The sequence below is a fragment of the Heterocephalus glaber genome, unplaced genomic scaffold (assembly GCF_053883595.1).
Source record: "Heterocephalus glaber isolate CG9 unplaced genomic scaffold, H.glaber_assembly_v1.0 deba00001762, whole genome shotgun sequence".
In the NCBI taxonomy this organism is placed as follows: Eukaryota; Metazoa; Chordata; class Mammalia; order Rodentia; family Bathyergidae; genus Heterocephalus; species Heterocephalus glaber.
Window position 1 is genome coordinate 1,235,410 of NW_028258459.1, and position 12,168 is coordinate 1,247,577.

The window sequence follows — 12,168 nt, forward strand, 5'->3', positions numbered from 1 at the left end:
AATAATGAAATATCTTCCCCAAGAAGAGAAGTGTAGACCTTTCTGGCAGCTGTACAGCACTCTTCAATTGCTGCAGATGTGTATGCAAATCAAGACTGCTAGCTATGGTGACTTTGTCACTTTATTGCCTTGGAAAAGCATTTAGGCTCCTTGGCTTTGTTACCTTCACATTCCTATACAGCTGGTTGTGGTCTTTGGTTCCCATCTTGGCTTTCATCCATCCTACACGAGGAAGGGACTTCGTGAAAGACCTGGGCTGGCGGTAAGGATGACGGAGAGTCGTGGAGAGGGGCACGGGGCGGGGAATCACAAGAGGGCTGAAGGGGCTGTGAGAGCTCACACAGAGTCACACAGTAACTAACCCACACAAGGTGCTTACAAAGATTCTGTTAAATAACTGACTCGACAGCTCCCTTGCCACAAGCACAAGTAGAGAACACACAGTAGGAGCTGCCTACTGATCACAGGCATTAGTGCATGAGAAAGAGTCTATGTTAACTGAGATGAAAGAAGTCAGTGAAAAGAGCCAGACATCACATTCACATGGTAAGTGTCCAGTGTCTCCCATGCTTCCAGCCTCACCCTGCAGTGTAGTTTGGCTTCATGATTTTATGATCAAAGGGCTGGCAGGTTTGGAGCTGCCCAGAGACACCTTTGACCTTCCGGGGGCAAGTTGCACAAGAACCCATCCAAGTGTGAAAAGGTTTGGGGTTAACTCAGGCTTCTGGATGCTTTCGCTGCTGTTCTTGGAAGAGAGAACATCCAGCAAACATTTATGTTCCTCACAGCTGTTCCTACAACTCTTCCCTCATGCCCAGGAGGGACTCATAAATACAGCGCCCGTTAGCTCTATGGGTTCCTTTGAGAATTTGCTGCTGATAATCATAATCAAGACATTATCTATATGACTACTGACATTTATTGGGAAAGTTTATTAGGTACCAGGCACTGCGCTAAACATTTTCACAAACATAGTATTATATGTAATCTTTTAAAATATCGCAATACTACAAGGTAGGTACAGTCTTCCCTGGGTATCCATGGGGAGGGTTGGTTTCAGGACCCCCTGAAGGTAGTAAAGTTGACAGGTCCCTCATGTAGTATTTGTATAGCACTTATGCACACATCTTTCTGTAAACTTTAAATAATCTCTAGATTACTTATCATACTTAATACAATGTAAATAGTTGCTATATTATTTAGAGACTAACGATAAGAACACATTCTGTATATTATCAGAACAGATGCAATATTTTCTAGTATTTTTCTGTTTGAATCCACAAATGTGGAAGTCATACATATGGTGGGACAGCTATACTCTATTATTCTCATTTTTATAGATGAAGAAGTAGAGGCACAGGAAGCTTAAGTAACTTGCTTAAGGGTGCAAAGCTACAAGTAAAAGAATACAGAGCCAACCCAGGTGTGTTAGTTACTTTTCTGTGCTGAGACAAAATACCCAACACCCAAAGTTAGAGGAGGAAAGGTTTATTTGGCTTGCAGCTCACAGAGGTCTCAGTCCATAATTGCAGCAGACTGTAATATTGATTATGCCCAAGGCAGGCTATAAAGAGCTAACCCCACAGCTGGCTTGTTTATAGAAGTGAGTCTGGCAGAAGCCTATGTGCCGAGGTCAGAGTAACTCGCACCCAAATTCCATTCCCACAGATAAACTCTTCAGACTAGAAGGGCAATGTTCCAATTATAATCATGTATTATTTTGTCTCTTCTGTTCCTAATTCGAGAATGCTTTGTCTTGTCCTTTCTGAGCCTTATTTACATTAATTTCCATAGAAACCACACTTCACCTTCACCCCAATCGATTGCCAATAAAAGTCAGTGCCTGGGACTGGCCAGGGCCTTTGTTGATTGCACCGGCCTTGATCGTCCTGGTGCCCCACTTTGTCTCTCTTAGTTCTGTCTCTTAATGTATTCTTTTCTCAGGCCTGCATTGGACACTGGGCAGGTGGGGACTAGAGACTTACTGCAGGATTCTAGGGCACATAATCAGCTGGCTCCAAGACAGGGTGGTGTGGCAGAGGGGTGTCGCAGAGGAGAAACAGTTCATGGAGGCCAGAAGGTAACAAACGCAACAAGAGCCTTAATAGCATCTGTCTGTCCCTTTTATCTTATTCACACTACTTAGGGTGGGTAGCACTCACGTGCAGGGAACCGTAATATTGATTATGCGAAAGGCAGGCTGCGAAGCAAGTCTGGCCGAAGCCTATGTGCCCAGGTTGGAGTAACTCACACCCAAATTCCATTCCCACAGCTAAAACCTTCTGACTTGAAGGACAATGTTCTAATTACAACCATACATTTTGTCTATTCTATTCCTAATTCGAGAATTGTCTTGTTCTTTATGAGCCTTGTTTACATTAATTTCCATAGAAACTGCACGTAGCTCACCTTTACCTCACTTGATTGCCAATAAAAGTCAGTGCCTAGGACTGGCCAGGGACTTGTCAGTTGCACTGGCATTGGTCATCCTGGCGCCCTGCTTTCTCTCCTAGTTCTCTTTTAGTTTTATTTCTCAGGCCTGTGTCGTATACTGGGCAGGATACTGGAACCTAACTGCAGATGTCTTCAGTACTCACATCCTTAAATCCTAATGCCCTCAGGCCTAGCACCACCATGACTCAATCACACACTTTAAATTCAGCCACCTCCAAAATAGCCTATGATCACATGAGGATTTGAGGGAACATCTAGACACAAATCATAACACCAGGCTATAGACACTCATGAAAGAGGACTTCCAGAACTGCTTCAGAAAGTGGCAAGAGGGCCGAGGATTTAGCTCAGTGGTTTCGCCGCCTGCTGCACAAGTGCAAGGACCCGATTTCAATCCCTGGAACCAAAAAAAAAAAAGAAACTTAGTGGCAAGAATGATGGGATAAGAGTGTTCCAAGTGAGGGAGAATATTTTGAGGCGGATTAATGTGGCAATGTGTTTTTTACTATAATAACTTTGAAAACATTCACTGTATATTTTGATCACACCTCATAGAAGCTATGCTCTAAAACTTTATACCATATTGATGCACACTATGAAGAAAATGGGTACACACTCATACAGCAGAGACACAAAAAAATACGCAAATGCATCTCACATCTCACATCCATATATACACGTAAGTGCTGGGTGTAGTGGCACACACCTGTAATCCCAGCACTCAGGAGACTGAGGCAGGAGGAACTCTGGGAGTTTGAGGCCAGCCTGGGCTACGTAGTGAGAGCCTGTCTCAAAAAACAAAAAGCAATACACATATATGCACAGAGGTGCACACACAACCCACTCACACGTACACTCATATATGCAACACAAAGTTACCAATAAATCCCCCTTAGCCATATGCTTACAAACACATATACAATCCACTCCACTACTATACATATGCATATACAACCCACTCAAATATATAGTCATACACAAGTATATATAAAACATAGAAATACATACTTATATGCAAAATGTATATAACCACTCATATATTCTCTTAAATACCATGTGAATATAGTGTCCTTATTTAAATATACGCAGACAAATATACAACCCATTCAACCATACCCTCACAAACACACACGCATGTACATTTCACTCACCAATACACTTACCCACACAAGCAAATGCACACCTCCTCAGACATTCATTTATGCAGACATAGGTACATATATTTTTCTATAGTCCATTCACTCACACAAACTCTTATGCACACCCCTCCCTCATAAATGCACCCTCCCCATGTACATATCTATCACCTTTGTCCAGAAGCATACACTAAATGCAGGCATAGTATCCACCTCTGTCACATGAAATAATTCACATAGATACACAAGGACTCATCACGTGCATACCCATACCCTCCCCTCACACATGTAGTTACATATATAACCCTTTACCCAGGTACACACCACAATATATATAATATATATTTATATATTATATATAATGTATTTATATATTATATATAATATATAAATATATATATATATTTCACACATCACACTCATAGGTACGCTTTAGCATATGCACATATATTCTGCTCAACTATGCATTCACGTACCTGCATGCACGAATGCACACACAGACACATCCATATATAAACATCCCTCATCCATGTACTCTCTTGTAAGCCTAGATATTATTTTGTAATGCAGAAAAACATTCATTGGCACAAGCATTCCTAAACACACATAAACCATTCGCTCTCCTTACATATACACTTAAATAGACAAATATTCTACCTCTCAAACACATACACACACAGTTCCTCTCATTCATACATAAATACAGACAGAGGTACACATATGGCCATCACTCATACACTCATTCACATGCATGTTCACAATTTCACATGTATGATCATGCATACACACACAACATGTTTGCCCATACACATGCATATGAATGTACAAACCGTTATACTCATACACTCATTCACACTATGTATACATCAACTCCCCCACAGTCAGAGGAAGACGTATATACACGTCCTTTCCTTCCATACAATCATACATATGTACATAACACAGCCTTCATCACATATAATCATTTATATACACACTTACTCTTAAATCCATCTATCCACACACACATACCTCATGCAAATGCTCATCTACACATATGTTATGCATATAACCATTTACCAATACACTTACACAAACATACATCTTGCACATACTGGCCCTCACTCACATATTCATAAGTATATATCCATATGCTTAAAATGTTGACATTTAAAAAATGTATTACAGTAGAAGGCATTGCTTCTAATCAACCTCAAAATACTCTCCCTCGCTTTGAATATGCTTATTCCATCTTGCTATTACTTTCTGGAGCAGCTCTGGAAATCTTTCATGTCTTTAAATGGTGTGGACAAAAATACAGTGAACGCTGCTGCAGGGTGCCATCTAATTAAAAGGCAGGCTTGTACAAACATTATGGTGTGTCCTCAATCACCTTACTCACTGGAACTGACGCACTCTGTGACCTCTGGCTCTTCTCCGAAGTCGAATGATCATAAAAGTTGAACATGGTGAATCAACTCAGGACATAAAGGCCACACACAACAGTGCAACTAAACATTCGTGAAAGAGAATTTTCAGAGCTGTTTTAGAAAGTGACAAGAACAATGGGATAAGTATGTTGGAAGCAAGAGGGAGTATTTTGGGGAAGTTAATGGCAATTCTGTTTTCATTGTAATTTTTAAAAATTTGAACATTCATATTTTTCAATCATGCTATATATGCACACATATATAACATTTATAAGTTACACTCCCGCATACATATATAACCTCGTACTCAAACTCACAAATGCATGCATATCCACTATTTTACCCATGTCCTCAAATATACACATACATTTATACTATTTTAGTCATATACATACAAAATCCCTACAATTATATAATCACAAAATTTATATTTCAGTCATAATTAACACACAAGTGCACATAAATCCTCCCCTCACATAAACACTCACACACACATGCACAGATGAATGAAAGCAGGTAATCTAGGTAATACACTTACATGTTCTTATAAATAAATGTATGCATACATGTACTTGTCTCACCACGGAGCAAAATGGAGGCTAGATATCACGAAATTGGAGAACTTGTTCAAATGGGAAGGGGAACAGGGAGGGGAGAGGTGGAGGGAAGGAAAAAAGATTTAAAGAAGAAAAAGAAATGGAGGGAAAAATGGTAATAGAGCTTTTGTAAATGGGGAGAGGAAGAAGGGTTGGAGAGAGGGGAGAGGAAGAGGACAAAAACTAAGAATTAAAGTGTGTTATGTACATGTACAAATCCCCCCATGATGAATGTGAGCATTATGTACTGCAAACAGGCACTAATAAAAAAGAAACATACTCATCACCCAGCCATTCACGCACCTGTGCACGCACCATTACTGTATAGAGCATGCACACATGAATATGTATAAATTACACAACAGCCTCATCCACTCTCACAGACATTTACACATGCATCCCCTCATTCATATAGTCATACAGTGACGTATACACATACACTCTTAATTTATGTAGTCCTTACACATGCATGTGCACATTTATATATATTCATTCCTTATCCACTCACACATGTACACTCAAACCCCTCATTCATGGGCTCACAATCCACCACACTCATAAATGCACTCTCAACCAGACATAAATTCACCCACATTGATGTACAACTGCCTCACCCACATATATATTTTGAATATATATATTTTCCAGACACCTTTATACACGCTCATAATACATATATACTTTCACTCTTATATTTATAGACTGGCACACACACATATATATTTATTTCCTTTTTTCATACAGTTACATGCCTATAGCCCTTAATAACTCCTGCCCTTACACATGTGTATATATACACATATATACACACACATATACACATGTTTATATACACACATATACACATGTATATACACACATGTATAATATATATATTCCTCTTGCTCAAACACACATATTCACTCACATAAGTATGTGTACATACTCTCTTTTCCTTATAGATTACCTGCATTTTGCCTGACATATATATGCAGCTCTTCATCCATGCACTAACACATATGTATGAATCTTTTCATCTATGTTGGTATCAATGCGCACGCACATATATGATAAATTTTCTCACCTAATCTCTCTCACATGCATCCATGCGTATACACCACTCTTCCAAACCTACACACGCACATATACATGCACATATCCTTAACTCGTACCCTAGCACAAGCATTCCCAACAGGTATATGTAGGCTCATACACTCAAATATGGACACCTACACACATTTACACATATAACTACATCAATTATTTACACATAATCTATATGCATACAGGTATATATATATATATATATATATATACATCTCTCATCCATTTTCTCTCACATGCACTATACACTGTTCTTACAAACATATTTTTTCTTACATGTACATAGGTAACTGTGCACCACCTCACTCATACATTTGCACGTATTTCCTCATTCGTTTTGTCTCACACACATCATTCCCTGTACCCAGTACTCTCAACACATACAGAGTACATATACATCCACTCACCATTCTGTCTCTCACCCTCACAGGTACCTAAGCACCACCCACACCCACACAAACACATACACATGCACACATTTTTATATATTCGAATTCTTACTGTGTGCCAGAAATTTTGAAACCCTTTAAAACTCACCCATGTCCTCCTAGGTCAGTGATGGTGAACCTTTGAGTTGAGTGCCCAAACTGAGACCCAAAACGCACTTATTTGCTGTCAAGTGCCAACACAATTCAGGCAATTAAACCTGAATACTGAGGTTTTAGTTTAGAGAAAACAACTCATCCATTAATATCTTTTATCTTAAAAGAAAAACAAATAACACATGTTCTATAGGTTTGCCACCTGTTTCCTAGGTATTGTGGACCTTAAGTTGAGAAGCACAATTCAAACAGGATTTCAAACAAGGACTGAAAGCTGGTAGTTCTAGCCCTCCCTCTCTTCCCATCCCCAAAAGCATGGCAGTGGGGTTTTTCCTGGCACCCTAAGCTGCTGGGGATGTAGCCATGCATCACATCTTCGCCAGCTTGGGTAGGTCCTGCAGACAGCCCTCTGTGCTCCCTCCTCCCCTCTCCTCCTTGACCTTTTTTGTCTACTCAGAGGGTGCCCATGCCATGCTTCAGGATGCTAGCAGAGAGCAAGTGACTTTTCCTGTTCTTACATTTCTATTTTTAATTACAACTAACTGGGGACCAGAGTGAAACATTTTAGCAATTTAATCTTAGTGTAAAATGGTGTATTTTCACTTCATTAACTAAAAGGGAAATCAAATGGCTTATCAAAGGTTGAGCTTCACATTTGCATATGGGTCTGGGATTCATGAAGCAGGATTTGTAATAGCTATAAAAGCCCCATGACTGTCTCTGGGGACCATCAGCTTTACCATTTTGACTGCAGCATTATAAAATGACATTTAGATATGAAGTAAGAGGAGTGTGCTTCTTGCAGTCATCTTTACATGCTGCCTGGACCCCTAAAGCCAGCAGTGGCACTTTTGTCTTGAGTCAGAGAGAAGCATGTGGAGATATCAGCTAGCTATCTATTGCTGCATAACAAAATTACCCCAAAACTTAGTGACTCAAAACAACAAACAACTATCTCACAGATTATCTGAGGGCCTGTAGCTTGAGGTCTCTCATGAAGCTGAAATCTTTATGCCAATTGGAGCTACAGGCACCTCGAGGTTGGACCGTAGGGGACTCTGCTTCCAAGCTTACTCACATGGACTGCTCCAAATGGCTGCATCATGACATGGCAGGTGGTTTCCCTAGGAGGAGTATTCTACTACAAGAGGATAAGAGAACACAGAAAAGAGCAAGATTGAGAAAACAAGATAGAAGCTGGAGTTTTAGAATATCCTAAATATACAAGGCTTTTAAGTCTTTTAATATCTCCATTTAGGAGTGACATTCTGCCACATTCCATTGTTATAAGTGAATCACTAGGTACAGCCCAAGCCTATGTGGATGGGATTATACAAGGCAGTTCTTATCAAGAGAAGGCATTGGGGGTGACTTTGGAGATTGTTTACTGCAAGTTGCAAGCAAACCTTGGAAGAAATAGCATCATCAAAAGTAGAAGAGTAATGTGGGCTCCTGGTTACTTCTTCAGGCCTTTCCTCCAACTCCTTTCTTCTTTCTGAGACTTCTCTGCATACCCCTAGAAGGCTCTCACAGGGGGAAAAAAGATTAATGTGGGGATCTCTTTAGGAAATCCATGTAGTACATGGAGATGTAGCCATGGAAACCAAATGAAGGGCTCGGCTCAATAGTTCAATATGAGAAAATGTGCAACAGTTTTAAAAAATGAAATGAAATCCCAGGAGAGGGGAGAATTAAAGATATAACACCATCAAGACTAACAGAAAGCATCTAGAGTTGTGTGTTTGTGTGTGTGTGTGTGTGTGTGTGTATGTGTGATCCTTTGCCAGAAACACTGTGTTGCAGTTGGACTCAGAGTTATCTGCTTTCATTCTAGTTAGAGGTTGCTCTGCTTTCACTGTATTCTTTGAGGACCAGACCAGATTGTTGCTCTGTCTTCATGTGTTATGGTTTATATCTACATGGCCCCCTAATGCCTCATGTGATCTTGTGGGGGACTCTTGAAAGGTGATTGGATTATGGGGCATTATAGTTGATTTACTGTTAGGAGATGGGATTAGGTGGGAAAGGGGAAAAGGTGGGCCACTGTGGATGTGACCTGGAAGATAGATCTCCCTCCCTGGCTCCTATCTCCCCTCTTTGTCTGATTCCTGGCTGCCATGAGGTGAGCAGCTATTCCTCTGCCATGTACCTGTGCTATGCCATCCTGCCTTGGAGTCAGCTGACTGTGCAAGGATTAACTACTGAAATGTGAGCCCAAAATAAGCCTCTCTTCCTTTAAGTTGTGGTTGTCAGGTATTGTGCCTCAGCAATGAAGAAAGTGACTGAGACCCCATGGTTTTACTCAGACATGGCGTACAGTACGTACCATAGAAAATGTTTCTGAGATCAAGCCATTCACTTACATCCAAACATTTCTATGGAACATCTGTCATGTGCCAGAAACTGTGCTAAGCTATTTAGAATGGGAAACAAAGCACACAAAATAGCTCTTTTCCCCCTAGGAATGCAAAACAATGGAGAGAGAAGCTAAGACATGAGCCAAAATAACAAGAACACAAGCATAATATGCATGTACCAGAGGGTTAGGAAATGTGAGGGTTGAGGCAGAATGACAAAGTGACTAGTGCTCCTGGGAATGGAGAGCTTAAGATTTCCTGGAGACAACAGTAACTGAACTAGACCTAAAGATGGTAAGGGAAGTGGTAATCAAAGCCACTGGAGGAATACAACACGCATAAGTGTACTGTGGGAAGCTGGATCCCCAGTGTTGCTTAGGCTTTGCTTCTGCACTCAACTGTGGCAGAGAAGGAAGTAACGTTGTCGGGTTGGACCTAAATCCACAGTTTTAAAGACCACACTAAGGAGCTTAGTGAGCCTACAGAAGGTTTGGGATAGGAAAATATCTTGTGATTTGGTCAGAAAAAGTCCGGGAATTGTCTATCGAGTGGAGCAACCCGAAAAACTTTGGTCATGATCTAAGTGAGCGGTAGTAGGTTTCTGGGCCAGGATGGTGGTTAGGAGACTGGGGAGAAAGGATCAGATTGGAGAGCACAAGCTAATTCAGGGCTCCTGTGGATTGGTAGAAGATTAGACAGGTAAAGTCAGGAAGAGGGCGAAGGCATGGCTCGTAGGCTTCAGGCCTGGGTCTGTGGCGTGAGGGGGTGTTAAATACACTTGGACAGAGCTAGAGTAGCCCTAACTAGAGGATCATGTGGCTGGCTAAACTTGTCAAGATAGTGCTGAGTATGGCGTTGGCTGATTTAGCTAACATAAAACAGGATATCTAGTTCAATTTGATTTTCAGATAAATATCAAATCAATTCTTAGGACATACAGGTTTATGCAATGCAGTATTTGGGATAAGTGTGACTCTGGAATACACCTATACTGGAAAGCTTTTCTTTCTTTGTTCATCTGAAATTCAAATTGCACTGAACCTCCTGTATTTCACCTTGCATTCCTGAGTAACCCTGTCCCTGGAGTCTCAGGTTCATCTCTGACACTGAAATCGTTGTGCCTCTGTGTGCAAAGGCAGCATAGAGCAGCAGTGGCTCACCACATGGGCCCTGGTGCTAGACCAGCTGAGTTCAAATCCAGTTTCTACTGTTCGTTAGCGATGTGACCTTGGGAAAGGGACTCAACCTCCCCCAAAACTCATCTAGAAATTGGGGAGAATGATCTCTCTTGCGCACTTACTGGGGTGATTGTGGGGGCCAGATGAGGCAGCAGCATGCAATAGTGCTTTAAAACCCACAGGGCATCGTGAGGCACTGTAAGGGTCCCTGAAGAAGATGAGTGCATTGGCCTCATTAAAAAGCCTGCTGGCTGGTGTGGGATTTGGGGCTCTAATTAATTCTAAGCATCAAATACTAAGCTGCAGCTTTTGCGTTCTTTTTTTCTGGAAGCTGCCAGGCGAGGGACAAGCAGGCACTGTCCATACACCCCCACTTCTGAGATTTCATGATTTCGTAAGGAGAAATATTCTCCAAACAGCTTGCACTTAATTTCCCTGTAGCCATCCTGCGGCAGACCAGAGCTTTGGACCCTTCCAGGTACCTGTGTAATTCTCACATCGGCATTCCCCAAACCTATTTCTGCTCCACAGCTGCTGAGTGTTGGTTCGAGGGGGAGTGAGGAGACTGATCTCTGAGCACATCTCTCTGAAGGGGCAGGGCCTCATCTGCGGGCAGGGCTGTCACATAACACTGGGACGAGACAGGCATGGGAATCTATTACAGCCTGGCATTTGAATAGAATTCTTGGGAAAGGGCATATTTATCTGAAAACAAATAGAGGGGTGGCAGGTATCAGCACAGAGAGTGTATGTGTAATTGTGATTTTCCTCAAAAGCTCGACAAGCAAGTCAGGGCAATGTGAATGACAGAAAGAAGGAAAATTATTGCAATTCACAGCCCCTTTATTGCTTGAGATGTGCAGCAGCCATGGCAAAATCAACTATAAAGAATGCTACAAAGCACACAATTCCTCCGTAGTCAGTAGGCAGATGTAAAGATTCCCTAAATCAAAATCAAAATGCTCTGAATTTGAACCTGCCAAAATCAGAGAAGTGTGTGCGTGCGTGTGTGTGTGTGTGTGTGTGTGTGTGTGTGTGTGTGTGTGTGTGTGGAGAGGAAAGAGTCATTTATTTCTTGTGATGAATTTGCTGGCAAATTTTCCTTCTTTTATCAGTACCAGAACTTCCTGCTCATCAGATTAACTTGGAGGTCTGTTATAGGCTGAATTATGACCCCTCTCAATTTATACATTGAAATTCTAATATTAATACTTCAGATTGTGACTGTATTTGGAGATAGAGCCGTTAAAGAGATGAAATAAGGTCATATGAGCAGGCCTTAATCCAATCTGACTGGTGCCCTTATAAAAAGAGGAGATGGACACACACACTTATACACACACACACACACAGAGAAAAGATTATGTGACAATACTGGGTGAATTCAACCATTTGTAAGCCAAGGAGAGAGGT

The 12,168-nt window shown here is 41.2% G+C and overlaps 1 pseudogene; it reads left to right on the forward strand.

The window, feature by feature from the left end:
• The first annotated feature begins 2,186 nt into the window (after window positions 1-2,186).
• On the forward strand, window positions 2,187-11,331 carry LOC147821120 (uncharacterized; annotated as a pseudogene).
• The last annotated feature ends 837 nt before the right edge of the window (window positions 11,332-12,168 follow it).